Source organism: Dermacentor andersoni, chromosome 1 (genome assembly GCF_023375885.2).
Source record: "Dermacentor andersoni chromosome 1, qqDerAnde1_hic_scaffold, whole genome shotgun sequence".
Classification (NCBI taxonomy): domain Eukaryota; kingdom Metazoa; phylum Arthropoda; class Arachnida; order Ixodida; family Ixodidae; genus Dermacentor; species Dermacentor andersoni.
In genome coordinates this window covers 185,530,002-185,547,580 of record NC_092814.1, presented here as the reverse complement: position 1 = coordinate 185,547,580, position 17,579 = coordinate 185,530,002, and the positions used below count along the sequence as shown (strand labels likewise).

Sequence of the window (17,579 nt, the reverse complement as noted above, 5' to 3'; positions counted from 1 at the left end):
AACTCAATTTCTTTTTCTTTTTTTTTTTTCTTTTTTCTTAACTTACTGGATTTCGCTCTCTGTCTCTGTGTACTGAGCGGTGGTTGTAGTAAAAAAAAAAAAAAAAGAAAGGACGAGCTGGGGGACGCCTCCTCTGTTTAGACATCAGACGCTCCAGGTTGCGTGAGGTTCGTTGCGCACAAAAAAAAACTACGTATAGGCTATGAGTATGTGTGTCGGGCGCCGCCTATTAAAGGTCCTTATATATAGCCGCCGCCAGCTCGATATCGCGTGCGCGCTGTTGTCTGGCTTGAGGCCTCCGCGCGCCGCGACTGGAACGCTGAGCTGCACCGTCGTGCCCCAGGCCGATGATTCATCACTTCCATCCATCAAATCAGAGGCTGTCAAAGTGCTTCGCTAAAGACACGGAAGGTGCTCCGACGCGGCCGTAGCTTGCAGTAGTTTTCTCTATCGTGAGGAGTCCTGCGTGTACTGTAATATATAGCTCTTACATCGATGTTTACACAACTTTTGTTCCTTCAAAATCGGCACTTATCCCAACTAGTTTCACTCGCCCTCCCCTCCGCTCAACGTTCTTTTTTTCTCTTTTTTTGAGAGAAGCATTAATATAAGCCCGAACAATCTACTAGCAGCCTAAAGATCGAGAGCGAACAATTCCGAAACTACACCTATGCCTTGTTCCCTTCCCAGGTTCACGCAAGTGTACCAGTGGCTTAATGCAGACAAGAAAACGTGCACTTCAGATCATTTCGTGCTTCGAAACTAGTTAAAGTGCCATTACACGTCACACTTCCGCGAAATTGCGTGGAACAGGCGTTTTGACCCGTTATTTTCTGTTCGCGTTTCAACTTATGCTTCTCGTATAACATGGAGTTTTACAGATGGTTTGAATCGGAGGCTTAAAGGCATCACTTTTATGCTTTATGAATGGGCTTCTCTTTATTTCGTACACAACTAATGGGGTACACCCTGCGCATGCGAAACTGTAGCAAAGCACGCTGGTTTTCAACATCACAGTACACGGGTTGACTATTTCTAAGTTTTCTGAAATTTTCAAAATTGCCCGTTTCAGATAACATAATTCGAGTCCTTGAGCTGGATTAGTCAGAGAGGCGGATATTACTTGCATAATAAATCGAAACACATATTCAACTAATTAAAAATAAGTAATTAACTTTATAATTACTCAACAGCACATATTGCAATTTACGAATTGTAGCCAAAGAGTTTGAAAGGTGTATCCAATTGGAATAAATATCTAGAATGACCAGTTTGGAGATATGCGGCATCAGACTCGCCGTCAAATATCCACTGTGGATCCACTTCCCTTTTTTAACAAAATGCTCTTTCATGCATTGGAGCACAAGCGCAACTGAAACGCCCATGTATTTCGTCCCTCACTTAGAGAAACAATATCTCGAAATTAGTGTCATCCTGGAAATTAACTTCAAATGGATACGTCTTGCAAACTCAACAGCTACAATTCGTAAATCGTAATAGGTACCGCAAAGTGATTAATTATAAAGTTATTACAGCGAAGCTGTTAGCCTTTAGTTGGGCGAGATTTCTCGTGTCCGCATCCGTTATCAAAAACGTGGGCCAGTTCCGGCGGCTGTACAGGGCCAGGAACAGTGCCTCGTGACTCCGTAAGGCAGAGGCTACAAGCACTCAGCAAAGTGAAGCGAACAGTGCATACATTCTTTGGAATCACGCATACAACATACAGAATAGCATACGTTTCAATAAAGAACGCGCACAAAACAAGCATCCGAACCGCATAATTGATGATGAGGCACTCCTTATAACATTGCGAAGCAGGTATAGCGCTCCCCGCATACGCTTCCAGGTAAATATTAGTTGCGCGAGCTGCCGCGGCGACAGCAGCTTGCGACGTGGGGAGTGACGTCAATAGCCCTTCGTATATAAAAGAACCAGCCTAGCAGCTGATTACAATGTTGTTGCTGCAGCGCTATGGGCACAAGCGTGTTGTCAAAATTACCATTCCTCCCATTGCTGCCATTACTCGAAAGCAATAAGGCATTGCATAGCCCCCTCAGCAGTTGTAGTGGTGCTTTTCAACAGCTTTGCTGGACATTCACTTTCTCAGGGCCGGGATGGCGAGTCAGTTTTTTAGTGAATTTTTGTTAATTGGTTGAATCTATATTTCGATTTCTCGTGCTAGCAATGTCCGCCTCTACTAATAATCCACATCAACGATAACAATTACGCTATCTGCTGCAGGCGATTTAAAAAAAATTGCGTAAAACTTTAAGATAATAACCTCGTATGGTGAATGTTCGCCGTAACAGAAAGTTCAACGCTCCTTGTTCTCGTAGGCAGATAGTAGACTCAACAAAATATACGATGATGCTGCAAAGAGGATCGAAGGCATCCAATGCACTTAATTCGAGCTCAGAAAAGCGCTAATCGGGGTCATTTTCTTTAAGTGACTAATTACAGCGGAACTTGCTTATGAAGCGGTCGCAGAATAGTAACATATTAATTATAGTTCTGAAAGAAACACAAAAATAGTTACATGCTAAAACCGCCGATTTAGTGAAAGCTGATGTCCGGTTTTATAATATATTTTAAACTGGGATCTCTTTATATTGAAAAAAATTCACCTGCTCCCTACAGAAAGCGTTGCTTTTCCTCCAAGGTCTAACTTCTTTCTCTCGCTTTTGAGCGCTTTGCCATAGAAGATTAAGAGCTTAGCCCTACTGCGTGTATTCAAACACGGATTTAAGACCTTAGGGAGAACACAATCTGCTGTAACGGCATAGCTTGGAGACAGCTTACAGACGAGCTGGTCCTCAGTGGTAGCGGCGAACTTTGCTCTTGAGCATAATTCTGATCGCATATTGTTATCCTTTCCCTCCGCAAAGTACAGCAACGTACAAAAGCGGCAGTAATGATCTCCTTTCGAAACTAATAACCTTGCGCGAAAAAGAACATATAAAATAGGCAACAAACCCTGCCAAAAATCGTGCCATAATGATTTCCATCACACACGGAAGCCCGGCCACCTCTTGCTTCTCGTGAACGCGTCGTGTTTCGAAATTCCGTTCCCCTGCGCTTGGGGAAGGCTGCTCACGAGTGAGCTCCAGACAAGTGAAATTGTTAATTGGACCGGGAAGGGTGGCGGTGAAGTGGGCGAGTAGGGTGTTCTGTACTGCTGCGGGAGCGCGAAGTGTCATCTTAGAGCCCTGCATCTCCCACGGAGATGATCGTCGCCGTTTGTATGCGTCACCTGACGCCGGTCGCAACGCGTCTCCGTTCCAGGGCCGAGGATAAGTTTATCCTTAATTAAAAAAAAAAAAAAAACTTTGGTTCAGATTTGCTCGAATACTTGATTCCCCGTGAGCCACATCTATCGCTACGATCGCGATGACGAACCTCGTCCGTAGTACGAAGTCACCTGACTACAACGTCATGCGAGCACGCCGAGTTTGGATGGGAAGGCGCGGAGTGCGCATAAGGTCTCGGAGAGACGACAACGTGGGCGCTTGCTTGCCGAGGTTCCGACGTTCCTCGAGAACCACCTAAGAACTGAGGCGCGCTGAGCAGGCTTTGCTGGCGGGGCTTGCATGCTCGGCTCGCGGAAAGGCCGGCTTAATTACTTTTTGCACGAAGAAACGCAGTATAAAAGCGGACTATTTTCCAAGTGCCTGGGCACATTTATTCGCCCACCCGATAAGTGGAACATGCGATGAAAATTTTGCACTTTTGGAAGCCCAAGTTTCGACAGAGTTTTGCAGTATACGGCATCTATATGCAGATGCTGTTCTTACGAGAGCAGTACTGGTTCGTTAATTATGTAGCAGGTTACGTTTTTGCCTCTTAGCGAAGCGTTTCCATCCTGTTCCAATTTTTCCATGTGAACCATTCTTGCTCAGGTTCTACCTCTTTCCAATTGAACATTCAAGAGCGAGAATGTTGTTAAGATTTTTCTTGTATTTGACGACGACAAGCTTAAATGATCAAAGAGCCGCTTGCCTACTGCGGTCTCTGAAGTGCGATAGTAAGAGGAGAGGCGAGATAAGTAATCCCTAACAGTTAAGAACACTAGTAAAAGGCGACCAAACTTCTAAAAGAGACGTGAAAAATAAGAATTGTGATGCATAACCAATAGGATCGTGCCTTCGGCATTCCAAAATCAAATGACGGAAACTGCCAGAGAGACGGACAAAAGAAAAGGTAAGAAACTCCTGCTCCTGTGCAATGTGGATGTCTATAGGCAGCTATACTCGTAAGATAATTGAAGTGTACTGTCACGTGATAAGAGTAGACAACCAACTATCCTTTTTTATCAGGCCGAGCTCGGTTTTGGCAAGGCACACTCGTGCGAAACAGCTTCGGCCACAGGATAGCCGCTAATTTGGAAACCAAAGGAAGTCGACGCAGCGGCTCAATAGGACGAAGGTCCACGCAGGGCGCACAGTGCCATACGAGGGCGATATTGCTGTTACGAAAGCGAACGGTATGTCCCTTGAAGACTGCCGTGCGAATGAGTGTCACGATTCGTCTTTCAAGCGCAAATGGACGTGAGGAGCCATTGGGTCTCTCTCGTGCTCGGTGGACGGTCCTTTTGCATATGTTTCAAGCGCACAGTGTAGCTTATTCGTCCTCGCGCTCTTTCGTTTTTCTTACCGTGGTAACATTTGAAGAAAATATACATTTGCTGCACCTGTTTAGATTTATCACGTTCCGTCAAATCATTAATCGCTAAAAAGTGGGAACGGAGTATCGAACGCTTTGAATAAATAAAAGGAAAAATTGTGCTCCTCCAGCTCTCCCATGCTTTACTTGTCGCTTCTTTTCCTGTGACATTTTCTGCGTCCTCATAAAACTGTCACGCTTATTAATTAATACTCGTCCGAAAGGTTTCCTAGCAAACGCTGCTCATTAGGCGGTGAAGTAGGTTTGAAGCACTGAGAGAGAGAGAGAGAGAAGAGAGAGAGACAGACATAGGCGGGACAAATGTGTAAAAATTTGGCCGTTAATGATCATCAGTACAGCCTCCCGGGTAGAAAAATAAAAACATCGTAAGACACTTTTGTCGATCAGGGCCGATACACGAACGGCCCTTAACTAAGGCGGTCAAGGATAAGAGGAAGAGAAGGACGAAGTGGCCGCAAGGTAACCTCAGTGTGCACTTCTCTAAGTTGGTCGAGGTCACTGCAACACGCTCTATCGTCCTGCTTTAGCATTTTATTTCAGTAGCCATTATCACTGTTTGTTGCTACAGTTGTATGACGTCACGTGGGAGCCAAGAGACCCCCCCCCCTTCCCACCATTCTCGCCCCCCTTTACCTTCACGTTACGTGATGCACCGAGTCATTCTATGCACTGACGTGTCCGGCAGTACGGATCGCATGCGCGCGAGGGTAACCAGTTTCCGAACAGAGTAAAGGCCGCATTATACGCCTGAAAGTAGGGAACGGAGAATAGGCCGCAGAGAATAGAAGTGCGTGGCTGGGCGTGGACTTCTTTATGGATTTCTATAAGCCTTGTCCGCCTTGGGTGCACGTTCGCCCGTGTGGCGTGGCCCCTCGGCTCTTTGTACGCGGCCTGTCAGCGAGTGGCGGAAAAGAAAGGAATCTTCGAAGGAAAGGAACGAAGGCGGAAGGAGCAACCGACTGTACACGGAGCGTACATAAGTTTATACCTGCGATCATGATCCCCTGCGCGGTTTTTCTTTTCGTTCCTTCTTCTTATTATTATTATTCTTCAGTAGTATACTGTGTGAACAAACAGCGCTTTTGCGGGCGCTCCAGGCGGCTCAACCGTTTCTCGGGTCCCCGCATGGACGATGTTTCCCATTTTATTCGTTCTGTGGCTTTCTTTTTTTTTTTTTTTTTCGTCACGAGCTTGCGAACGTGTGCAGACATGCTCGCTGCGTCCGCATTTGGACCAAGCTTTGCAGCTTTGCGCTTTATCCGACTTTTTCGGGAGATCTGGTTTCCCGGCATTGATTATTCAGGTATGCCGAGCTTTTGATGGGTTTCCAACGGACCTTCCTTTCAGAATATACGCATTCTCTGCGTGCGGTCGAGCGCACGGATTTTATGAAAGCCGAATATTCAGAGGCTGGGTGTCTTCTGTAGGTTGTCCGTATTCCGTTCTTCAATGCCGGCCTTTCAACTTTCCACACATTTTCATTTGTTCCTTGCGGCTTCCTTTTAAAACCACTTTACTGTTCTTTAAACGTTTGTGAATTGCTGTGCAACCGGCTAACCTCCTCGCCAGTCACCCTAAGTTACTCAGGCCAGTTTTCTTTTCTTTTTTCGACGCAATACCAAATTTGTGAGCCTAAACTAATACAATGTTTGCATATCTAGGGCTCATCTCACGCCCTACCATTTTTATGGTTTCTCAATTATTATTTTTTTTTAGAGTAGCAGCATACGTTATAGCGAGCAATGTCCAGAAGATTATACCTTTTACTGCGACAACATCCCAATATATTCACGAAGTTACCAAGTTTCGGTCATTACATTGCCCATATTGAATCGTTGTTTATTAAAAGCACACATTGAGCATTAGGAGGAAATAAGCATCTTATTCTCATACTCCGGGCTAACTGGCGGGTGTGAACGCCAGTGGTTCAGCCGAAAAAGTCTGGCACCCTGAGCAACGTAGCGTGCCCCACTACGTGACATTTTGCGTTTCACGTCTACTACGGCTGCCACGTTGCAATTCACCATTATAGTTCGCTCCAATTCCATGCTTGATCGCACGTAGTTGGCGGCTTCAAATATTCGCAAACTATTGGAAAACTATTCCTATGCACGAATAGCGAATATTCGATTCGAAGACCGAATCGAATAGGGATATATTCGATTCGTAATTCGAAGGTTTCCATTATTCGCGCACCACGAAAAATAATACATGCGATACTTCACACTTTCGTTTTATCCGTTTATTGCAATGAAAGAGAAAGCTGGCGACTTCGCTCATTGATTCCACTGTTCCCACTCTGTCCATTTACTGTTACGGCTTTCTTGGGAACCGCTTTCGTTAATATACAGGGTGATCATTTTAAAGTTTTATGGGATATTTAAATATCGCCTGTGGTGCATAGCATGATTCTTGTCCTTGAGCTGGGTAAATTTAACAGGTGGACATTACTAGCACGAGAAATCGATATACACAGTCAACTAATTAACAAAAATCAATAATTGAGTTCTTAATTAATTACCTTATAGCACATATTGCAAGTTACGAATTGTAGCCGGTGAGCTTGCAAGACGTATTCACTTAAAATGAATTTCCAGGATGGCACTAGTTTCAATAAATTATTTCCAAAAGTGCGGAACGAAATATATGGGCGTTCCAGCTACTTTTGTGCTTCGATACATAAAAGAGCGTTTTCTTAAAAAAAGTAAGTGGAACAACAGTACATTTTTACGACAAGCTTGATGGCGCATATCTCCAAACTAGCGTTATTATGGATATTCATTCCAAGTGTATTCATTATCAATTGTAGCCGGTGAGATTGCGAGGCGTATCGCCTCGCAATCTCACCGGCTACAATTGATAAATTGCAACATGTGCCGTAAAGTAAATAATTCAAAAGTCAACTAGCGGATTTTGGTTAATTAGTTGAATATGTGTTTCGATTTATCGTGCAAGTAATGTCCGCTTGTCTGAATAATCGAGCTCAAGGACTAGAATTATGTGAGCTGCAACAGGCTTTTTTAAAAATTTCATAAAAATTAAAGTGATCATCCTGTAAACTCTCTTGCATAGCCGGACTTTCTTGATAACTATTTTAATTAGCTGTATACTCATATCTATCCCTCCAGTGCAGGCTGGAATTGTACCTCGAACATTACCGGGTATATCCAGATGCAATGGCCGGTTTCAGGCGTGGCCTTTCTTCCACACCCGCCGTGGTTGCTTAGTCGCTATGGTGTAGGGCTGCTAAGCACGAGGTCGAGGGATCGAATCCCGGCTACGGCGGCCGCTTTTCAATGGGGGCGAAATGCGAAAACACCCGTGTACTTAGATTTAGGTGCACGTTAAAGAACCCCAGGTGGTGGGAATTTCCGGAGTCCCCCACTACGGCGTGCCTCATAATCAGAAAGTGGTTTGGGCACTTAAAACCCCATAATTTAATTTAATATTTTTTCTTCCACAGACAACATTATCAACTTGGTGACGTACGTCGAGCACCAGAAGTCCTGCAAAAGATTATCTGCTGCCCTGTTTCTGGATGTTAAAGGAGCATACGATAACGTAACACACGAAGCGATTTTCAACGCGTAGAGGCAGAAGGACTTGGCGGCAAGGTCTACTTCTGGATAATTCGCTATCTACATAAGAGATCCTTTTTCGTACTTACCGAGGATGGCCCGACCTCCTAGCATTACAGTAACCGTGGGGTGCCTCAGGGCGGAGTACTGGGCTCAACGCTCTTCAGTCTAACACTCATTGGACTCGCCGACACCCTTCCATGCACCGTTAGGCTCTCCATCTATGCCGACGACATTTGTATTTGGACGTCGGGTGTGACGCAATTGCAGCTTCGCGCGCGGCTTCAGAAGGCAGCCACTTTAACATCATCCTACCTTCGAGAACAAAGACTTCATATATCATGTGAAAAGTCAGCAGTGGCGGCATTTACCAGGAAACCAATGTCGCCGTACGTGGTATCCGTCCACGGACAGCGGATCTCGTACAGCAGAAGTCACAGATTTTTGGGGGTGGTCATTGACAGAAATCATGTGAATTATATGAGAAAACGCCTGACCGGAATTTGCCATATCTTCCTAGCAGGAAAGGCCTGGGGAGTGTCAATACAATGTATACTCTAACTGTACAGGATTCTCTTTATTGGATTTCTGCGGTACAGGCTACCGGCCATCTCCACTACCTGCAGAGGTAACCTGAATACAATCAAAAGCATCCAAGCCCAAGCCCTCAAGATATGCCTTGGTCTACCGCGGAGAGCGCCATGCAACGACTGAAGTCATTGCAGTCGCTCGAGATTACGCTATTAGAACACACATTACCATTGACACAATGCGTGTGCACATATGACACTTCGCCCGGAACCCTACCCACCACCTCGCAAATCTCCCAGTAGAAAGGCCCCACACGAAATTCCGTGCGACTGTCTTCGCGCACCGTGCCTCACTCAGGTCAGGTTACGCACCTGCGGCAAGACCTTCGATTTCCCCATGGTGTGAGACCCGTACTCAAGTAAACTTGACAATCCCAGGTCTTTAGAAAAAGTCGGACTTACCGCCATCCGCACGCAAGCAACATAGTTTACTCCTCCTGTGCGAGAAATACAGCGACTACACACTCGTCTATACCGATGGCTCAACTACATCAACCAGTTCCGGTGGCGCTGTAGTTATACGAACAAGGGGAAATAACTCAACGGTTCAGGACTTCCAATATCACTACGACTACAGCTGCAGAGCTCGCGGCTCTCTGCGATGCACTTCATGTGATAAATGCTCAGTCCTCGAAAATGGGCAGTCTTCTGCGATTCAAGGCCGGCCTTGCAATGTGTGCAGTCATTTCTGCGACATGGATCACACGATTAGCCCACGTGCGAAATCGAGGAACTTGTCCATCACTTGAGAGAAAAAGGCCATGATATCTCTTTTCAATGGATACCAGGCCATTGCGGTATTATTGGAAATGATGAAGAAGACCGCTGCGTGCCCATTCCTCTCTCAAGGACCGACGCTGCGAGACAACTTCGCATTCTAGCATGCACGCTCTCCTTAGCAGAGTGGAATACCGCACATACAAGAGCGCAAGACTACACAGACTAAACCCTTCACTGCAACTCACACCTCCGGCCGGATGGCACCGACGCGAAGCGTCTCTTCTGTGTCGATTGTGGCTGGGAGTTGCCTTCACGAAAGCTTATTCAGCACTAATTGGTATGGCTAATAGTCCTGCATGTGATGTTTGCGGATGCGAGGATAATATTGACCACTTATTGTGCCACTGTCCTCAATTTCAAGCACAAAGACAACCTTTGTCCAACGCCTTGAGGAAACTAAATGATCGTCCCCTTAGTGAACAGTCAATACTAGAGCACCATGCCCACGGATCATCGGCTCAGAAGGCAGTGCTCTTGTGCTTTCTCAGAACGTCTGGTTTGCACGAGCGACTTTGACTCAAAACTGTCCGCGCACCTTTCCATACTCCCTCTCTCTCTTCCACTTCTTCCTTCCCCCAGCGTAGGGTAGTCAACCGGACTCTTGACTAGGTCCGTGACCTCCTCATACCCCTCTCTCTCTCCCTTTCTAGTGCAGGCACGTTGCCCTGGCACACTTACCGCGTTTCGTCTGAGCCAACCTTGTTCCGAGCTATGCCTCCGCGCGATCCTCTGGCAGGCGCAAGGCCGCAAAGGTGCGCGACGCAGCTAAAACCCCAGTCATACAAACGCGCTAAACTCGTCCCTCCCCAGCCCAGCTAGAGACAGGACGTGATCCAACGGCGAAGCGCTAAAGACAATCACGTTTCGCAGTTCTCAGTAGCGCAGCGTGCGCGCGGCAAGCGACGGGGCCCAGTGCAAACTTTTCCTGGCGTGCTGTCTGCCGGCATCACGCAACCGACGCCTCCACGGCCTTGCGCGCGTACCGCATCGCCGTGTATATGTGTGTGTTCGCGCGCGCAAGGGTCGCGGCGGCGCATACGGCCAAGTCGTGCGCAGCGCCAACGCGTCGAGAGAGCGCGTGCGGAAGCGTCGGCAGCTGCAGTTGTTCGGCGACGAAGCGCAAAGCTTGACGGATTACGGGCTTTGGCGATCTCGGCCCGGGAGGCATGCGAAATCTTGCCAGGCGCAGGGGCCGGCTGCGGCCGAGGAACAGAATAAAATGAATGCTAGGGAAAAGAATTGAAAGGGTGAGAGCGAGAGGAGGGATCGGGAAGGGGCAGCGCGCGGGGAACAGCGACGACGTGACCTTAGAGCGCGCGGCGCAGGCCGCTTCTGCTTAGGCAATCCGTCCCCGTCTCGGCGGACGCGCCACATCCTCAAAGGGAGGAAGACCATCGCAAGGTAAACAGGGGAGACGTGCTCGCCATATCTTTAAGCTGCTTTTGTACACGCGCGCCTACATCGTGCGCGCGCGCCACTTTGCGGCTGTGCTCGCGCCCAGTACTGCTTATCCTCGCCCACACCGGGCGTTAAATTTGTGTCGTCGCCGCCGTCGCAGCCGCCGAAGCTTGCTTCTGCAAGACGGTGCCACCCTCTGCAGCGCTGATCGATTTCGAAACGTCAACAAACTCGGCTATACGAGGTGGATGAAAACGGGGTGTCTGGAGAGGGAATGCTGCAGGCGGAAGGGCACGGGCGGGGAGGGGGCGACGACGAACAGTTGTCGGAGAGGCTTGTCCGGAAGCAGCAAACAAACGGAGCAGTATAAAAGGCTCCCCGCATTGTTCAACCCACGCGTGCGCCTTTCGCGTTGCTGCTGTCGTGCGAACTACGCAGGAAGCTCGTAGGGAGAATGCATTTTTTTATACAACATGTGCAATAAGCTGTTTTATGGCATACTTTAGCATGTGTAGCGTAAACTGCAAGACTATACATAAACGGGCTGCACACAGAATTAGCCTTATGTACATGAAACAATTGGTTGGATGTCAGCGGTCTTCAACGGGAGCAACAATTAAGCAGGAGTAACCAGAACGTCGTATGCAGCGAACTCGAACAATCACATAATGAGCGGTGGTTATAAAAAATATGTTCTAGCAGGATGGCATTAAGAGTAAGAGAAGCCTCTTACACTGATCAAACCAAGAGAGAGAGAGAGAGAGAGAGAAAGCAAAGGAAATACAGGGAGGTTAACCAGAGGCACCTCGGTTGGCTACCTTGTACCGCAAAGAAGCTTCACGCCTGCTCCTCACATTTTTAAGAGATACTCAACTGTTCGACAGATGGTGAGCACCCCATTGACAGTGAAAGAGACGCTCAGGCGGAGCAATCACCGGCTGCGAACGGCAGGCTAAACCTACCTCTAGCTACAACACACCACGACCAAATAAAAAGAAATAAAAACAAAGAAACAAAACAAATGTATGTTGTCAGCAGTGACCTTGGAGAAACCTCCAGTATTTCTTTGCATTATAATTATGTAAATTGTAACGATTTGGTGACTCATATTTATGGGCTAAATTTACGGACACTATACTAACACTGTGTTCTTATAGCACGTTTTCACCCGCATCGGCCGATTCTATTTCCGGTCGCGGAAGCTGCACATCGATGGGAGCGGAATGCAAAAATGCTCATGTGCCATGCTTTGGAATTATCAATGCTTTGAAGTATCTGCCGTGGTGGCGTAGTTGCTTTGGCGTTGCGCTGCTCACAGCCATGCCGGCTGAATTTCGATCGAGGCGAAATCCAAAGACACCTGTGTACCAGGCATTGGGTTCACGTTAACTAACCACAGGATGTCCAAGTTAATCCGGTGTCCCTCGCTACGGCATGACTCATAATTATGTTGTGGTTTTGGCGCGTAACACCATGTATTATTATTATTATTATTTTTATTATTATTATTATTATTATTTGCTTTGAAGCCATTAAAGTCTTGGCGTGTAATTTACAAGCGCGTATCCTTTCTGCCTTAGAATGACGGATACACCAATGTGCGACACCCGTGGCTGTGAAGAAACTATTGAACACCAGTTGTGCACTTGCCCTCAATACGACGTCCAGCGCATCTCTTTACAGACCGCACTGAGCCCCCTGGCTTCTAGCAGAACATTTCCTAAAACAAAACTCAGTTCCCTTCCACTCTGTGAAGAAGGATGACCAGCGAAGCTGTGTATGTGGGTCGCTCAATGGCGAACTGCACCTCCGCCGCGGGTCGGTCGCGCTCTTTCGCGATGGTTGCGCGCCCATTCGCGCTTCTGCGCAAGTGGCCGCTCCTTGTGCTTCCGCTCTTCTTCCTGAAACCGAACGGCACGTGGTCGAGCCATCGTGAGTCCAAAGGGCAACTGATAAGAGCTCTGGCGCGATCTCGATGTCACGGAACGCACGACACACACGATGGGTTCGCGATACAATGGCGTTTTATCACAGCGCGTACTCGACGGCACGAACGCAGGTGGCGTCTGTCGCGGACGCCGGAGGAGTAGGCTCGTGTTTTGAGTCGACACACGGACACGATCCTGGGGGAACTAGCATTAACAGCTTCGCTGTAAAAATTCTTGGACCTTGGCCAGATCCGTCTATGGCCCAGAAAGCTATTTGTGCGCTACTGCAGTTCTTCAGGAACCCCGCGCCTCAGTGATCGATTGTAGTCCCGCTGTGCGTCATGCAGTGTGCGCACAGTGCTTGCACTCTTCCTCTTTTCCTCTTTCTATTTTCCCCGTTCCCTTACCTCCACAGTGAAGTCGCAAACCGGACGCTTTTCCGGTTGGCTTTACTCTCCTTGCTTTGTCTCCCTTGAAAACAGTTGTTGCATTTTGTGGTGTGCTAACATTTGCATAGCTTTCTTTTTCTTTTTTCGTGCTTAGAAGAACAACCACGAAATTTAAGAATTGGTTGACGCCATACCTAGCACCTCGTGCCCCACTGCGCTACTTCTCTGAAACCCACTGTGAGATAAATAATTCTTGCGTAATACCGGTCGTGCACATAAGTATAATACGTCGCCTTTCTTTAAAGTGGTCGCATTCTTGTCGCCACCTGGGTTGGCCTGACGGCGGCAAAGAATAGCAACTATAGTGTGCGCTACGGTTCTTGATAAGTTGGCTTTCGCTGATTGCTTATCACCGTCACAAACTTCCGCGCTCTCAGGCAAGACGCACCGAGAGCAGAAATTTAGTGGCGGCCACACCACGATGAAAGGGTGGGAGTGGGCTTGGCATTTAGACATCTGTATAAAGTAGCCGCAGTGCTCTAGAATTGACTACAAGGCTTGTTGCTAATACACATTACACACCGCGATGCCTGTCACAAAACGACTCAAAAGCACAGGCACAGCATGACTGGGCTCCTTGTCCCCACTCCTTATGTTGAGACAGCTACAGGCTTCCTTTGAGCATCACAGAACTGTTCAATGACGAGAGCTGGCTCAAGGGCCAATTGCCCCCGGAATAGAAACACGCTAAAATTATCATGATCCCAAAACCTAAAAAGACCCCCTCAATAGACGCTCTGAGGCCCATTTCTCTCACGTCCTGTCTGGGTAAACTGTACGAACGAGTAGTACAAATAAGACTGCAGCGGTACCTTGAAGAAATAAGATGGTTTCCAAACACCATGATAGGGTTCCGTATGGGGCTATCCTGTCAAGACGCATTCTTACTGATCAGAGAAGAAGTTATAGCTAACATCGCCCGCGGAGAGGAACGACTAGTGCTCGCACTAGACCTCAAGGGAGCATTTGATAGCGTTTCACACAAAACAATATTGGAGGAACTCGAATTGACGGGATGCGGAGAACTAACATACAACTACGTGCAGGCTTTTCTCGCCAACCGCACCGCCACAATAGGAATCGGTCAAATCACTTCCCAAAAGTTCAATATGCCCAGTAGAGGAACACCCCAAGGGGCAATAATCTCTCCTTTGCTGTTCAATATAGCGATGTGTCACCTGGCGCGACAGCTGGACCAAATCCCTGATTTGGGCTACACACTGTACGCGGACGACATAACGCTGTGGGCAGCAAGGGGCTCTCTGGGACACAAAGAGCAAGTACTACAACAAGCAGCCGAGGCAGTAGACAAATTCTCGAGGAGCAGTGGCCTCAAATGTGCCCCCGAAAAATCGCAGGTCATTCGGGTACACTCGAGGGGCTACATATCTAACGTACCTGTCAACATCGTAGTGGAAGGACACACGGTCCAAGAAGTTAAGGCGATGCGGATCATGGGTTTCTGGCTCCAAAGTAGCGGGAACGCATCCCACACCATCAAAACATTGAAAACCACCGCAAATAACATTGCGCAAATGATCCGTCGCGTAACTTATAGGAAAGTGGGCATGCAAGAACACGACACGCTGAGGCTCGTCCAAGCACTAGTGATAAGCCGAGTCACGTACGGCCTGCCCTACCACTTCCTTAGTCGCGAGGAGGAAAGGCAGGTCGACATCATAATAAGATCAGCATACAAAGCGGCCCTCGGACTACCCAAGGGGACGTCCACAGATCGCCTGCTAGCTTTAGGAATACACAACACATTCGAAGAACTAAAACAAGCCACACTAATCTCCCAGAGGGAACGCTTGAGCTACACTCACGCAGGGCGGGCCTTACTGACAAGGGCACGTATTTCCCCACACCCACAATTTATCAGCGAACACGTATTACCACTACCAAACTCAACACGAGCTCGAATAACAGTGGCCCCCATACCCAAAAATATGCACCCCGAATACAATAAAGCAAGGCGAAAAGCACGCGCACAACATATTAGAACAATGTATGAAAATAATCCCACGTACAACACAATATACCCACGCAGCCGCATATTCGAACGTACACTCGAACGCCAGTGATGCCCAAAAGAACATCAGGAGGTACGCAGTGGCAATCGTCGACACGAAAGCACAGCAACAATTTACGGCATCCGTCAAGGCAGGTACTCCGGCGGCTGCCGAAACTTTCGCCGTGGCAATGGCCCTCGCTCACGCGGAACGCACGCAATAGAGCGTCACCATAATAACAGACTCACAAGAAGCATGTCGCCTTTTTCTCAGGGGCTACGTGACCAAAACATGTCACTCAATAATACCGACGAAATTCGCCCATCATCACCGGATCCTATGGTGTCCAGGTCATACAGGACTTCAGGGGAACGAACTGGCCGATTCGCTAGCCCGAGGTATTATTAACCGGGCCGACTCGACTGGGACGGTCCCATGTAGCCACTCTAATGACCCCAATCCAACGAATGCCCGGGAGATTCTCGCTCATCAGCGTGCAACCAGGAAAAACTACCCTCCCCCTCACCCACAACTCAGTGGAGAGGAAGCCGCCAGCTGGCGCAAAATTCAGACTGGGGTATTCCCCCACCTTAAATTACAGAATGCCATGTTCCCCACTCGCTACAGGCCCGACTGCCCGTGGTGCGGAGGCATACCAACATTACAACACATTACTTGGGATTGTGAATACACCCGTTTGATAAAACACAGCACACAATGGAGCAATGGGAGGCACAGCTACCCAGTTCAGGCCTGGCGGGACAACAGTCCTTCATAAGACAGGTCAAGCGGGCGGCCGAGGCCAGCGGGGCCTTGGACTAAAGGGTCTCCGACCACTGCACGTAAATCGTCAGGCCAATAAAAGTTTCTCTCTCTCTCTCTCCTTTGAGCACCGGTAACACTGGTCACGCGCGGCGCCAGATCCAATTGCACACTGTGTCAAAGGTGGCGATGTCAGATGTGAAAGTCTCTTGTATAGCGCGTGTACTCTTTTATCAACCAACTACATACCTTGAGATATCACGTGTCATCGTCGTTTTCCGACGAAATATGACCCGTTGGAGAATGAATACAACCAAACGGGTATCATTCTCCCACTACGAAGGTCCACAGATGGCGCCTGTCTCCAGTGAATCTAGTACAAAAGTCATGTAAAAATGCAGAGAACAATCAATAATAGTGGGACGTCCCCGTGCTCTCGCTGTGACCTTTAAGACTAAGGCTTCCCAATACCAAATTGAGTGTCCCTATAGCCACAAACGCCTTTAAAGGAAGCAAGAACACGGCTTTATACGAGACTATGCTGAAAAAACAAAGGTAGTGCCTACAGAAAACCAGACCAAAGTGACATTGTGGTCGTGCTGAAGTATTTTATATGAGGCTAAACAAATGGATTTGCACTGAAACGATAATAAAGTTCACCAACTGCAACGCTTTTATATCATCATGAACCAGCAATCGTATACTGAGATTGCACATTATCGAGCTGACCTTGTGTTCGTCAGCCGTTTACCACCGCGCACATGCACGTACGCGCGTTTAACCCTTACTGCAAAGGAAGTGCAAGCGTACAGGTAAATTTAGCGCTCATTATCGAGAAAGTATAATTGCAACCACGCGGCGACATTCGGTCATCGCACAGCGCCCGTTTGTTCGGTCACAGTGCCCTACATATATTTAGCCTTGCCAGACCCACCTTCAATCGATGACTTCACGCGTGCCAGCGGGAGCGGGAAGAGCCCTATTTAGCATGCGAAACTGAAGCGGCTGTTGCAAACACCTCGCTTTCGTCGAAGCCGGTTGAACAAGAGTGGCGCTTTCTGATGTCTCTCCAGTGCAGCGCAAGCGCTACTAAATCCAGAGCCTCGGTCAGCTATAGTGAGGAAAACGGACACATGAAACACAGCGCTGCCACGTTTTCCACGCGTTGCACTTAATCGTTTTCATTTCCGCGTCGAAAAAACCGCGATCAATGTCGGAAGCAAAGCACGAACGTACAAACGCTCTCGAGAAAGAATGTGCGTGACACATTTTGAACCTGATGAGACGCCATGTATCACGTGCTCATTGCGCTTTTGTGTTCGCGAGGTGATCTTTTTGCGCTTTGATATGTGCCGCACTTTCGAATCATTTCCGCCGCTGCCGGTGAAATCGACACCGCTGG

The 17,579-nt window shown here is 47.9% G+C and overlaps 1 protein-coding gene across 1 annotated transcript in view; it reads right to left on the bottom strand.

Moving 5' to 3' along the window:
• Ddr (discoidin domain-containing receptor 2) overlaps positions 1-17,579 on the bottom strand; it is a 723,836-nt gene that overhangs the window by 499,695 nt on the left and 206,562 nt on the right. The window lies entirely within an intron of this gene.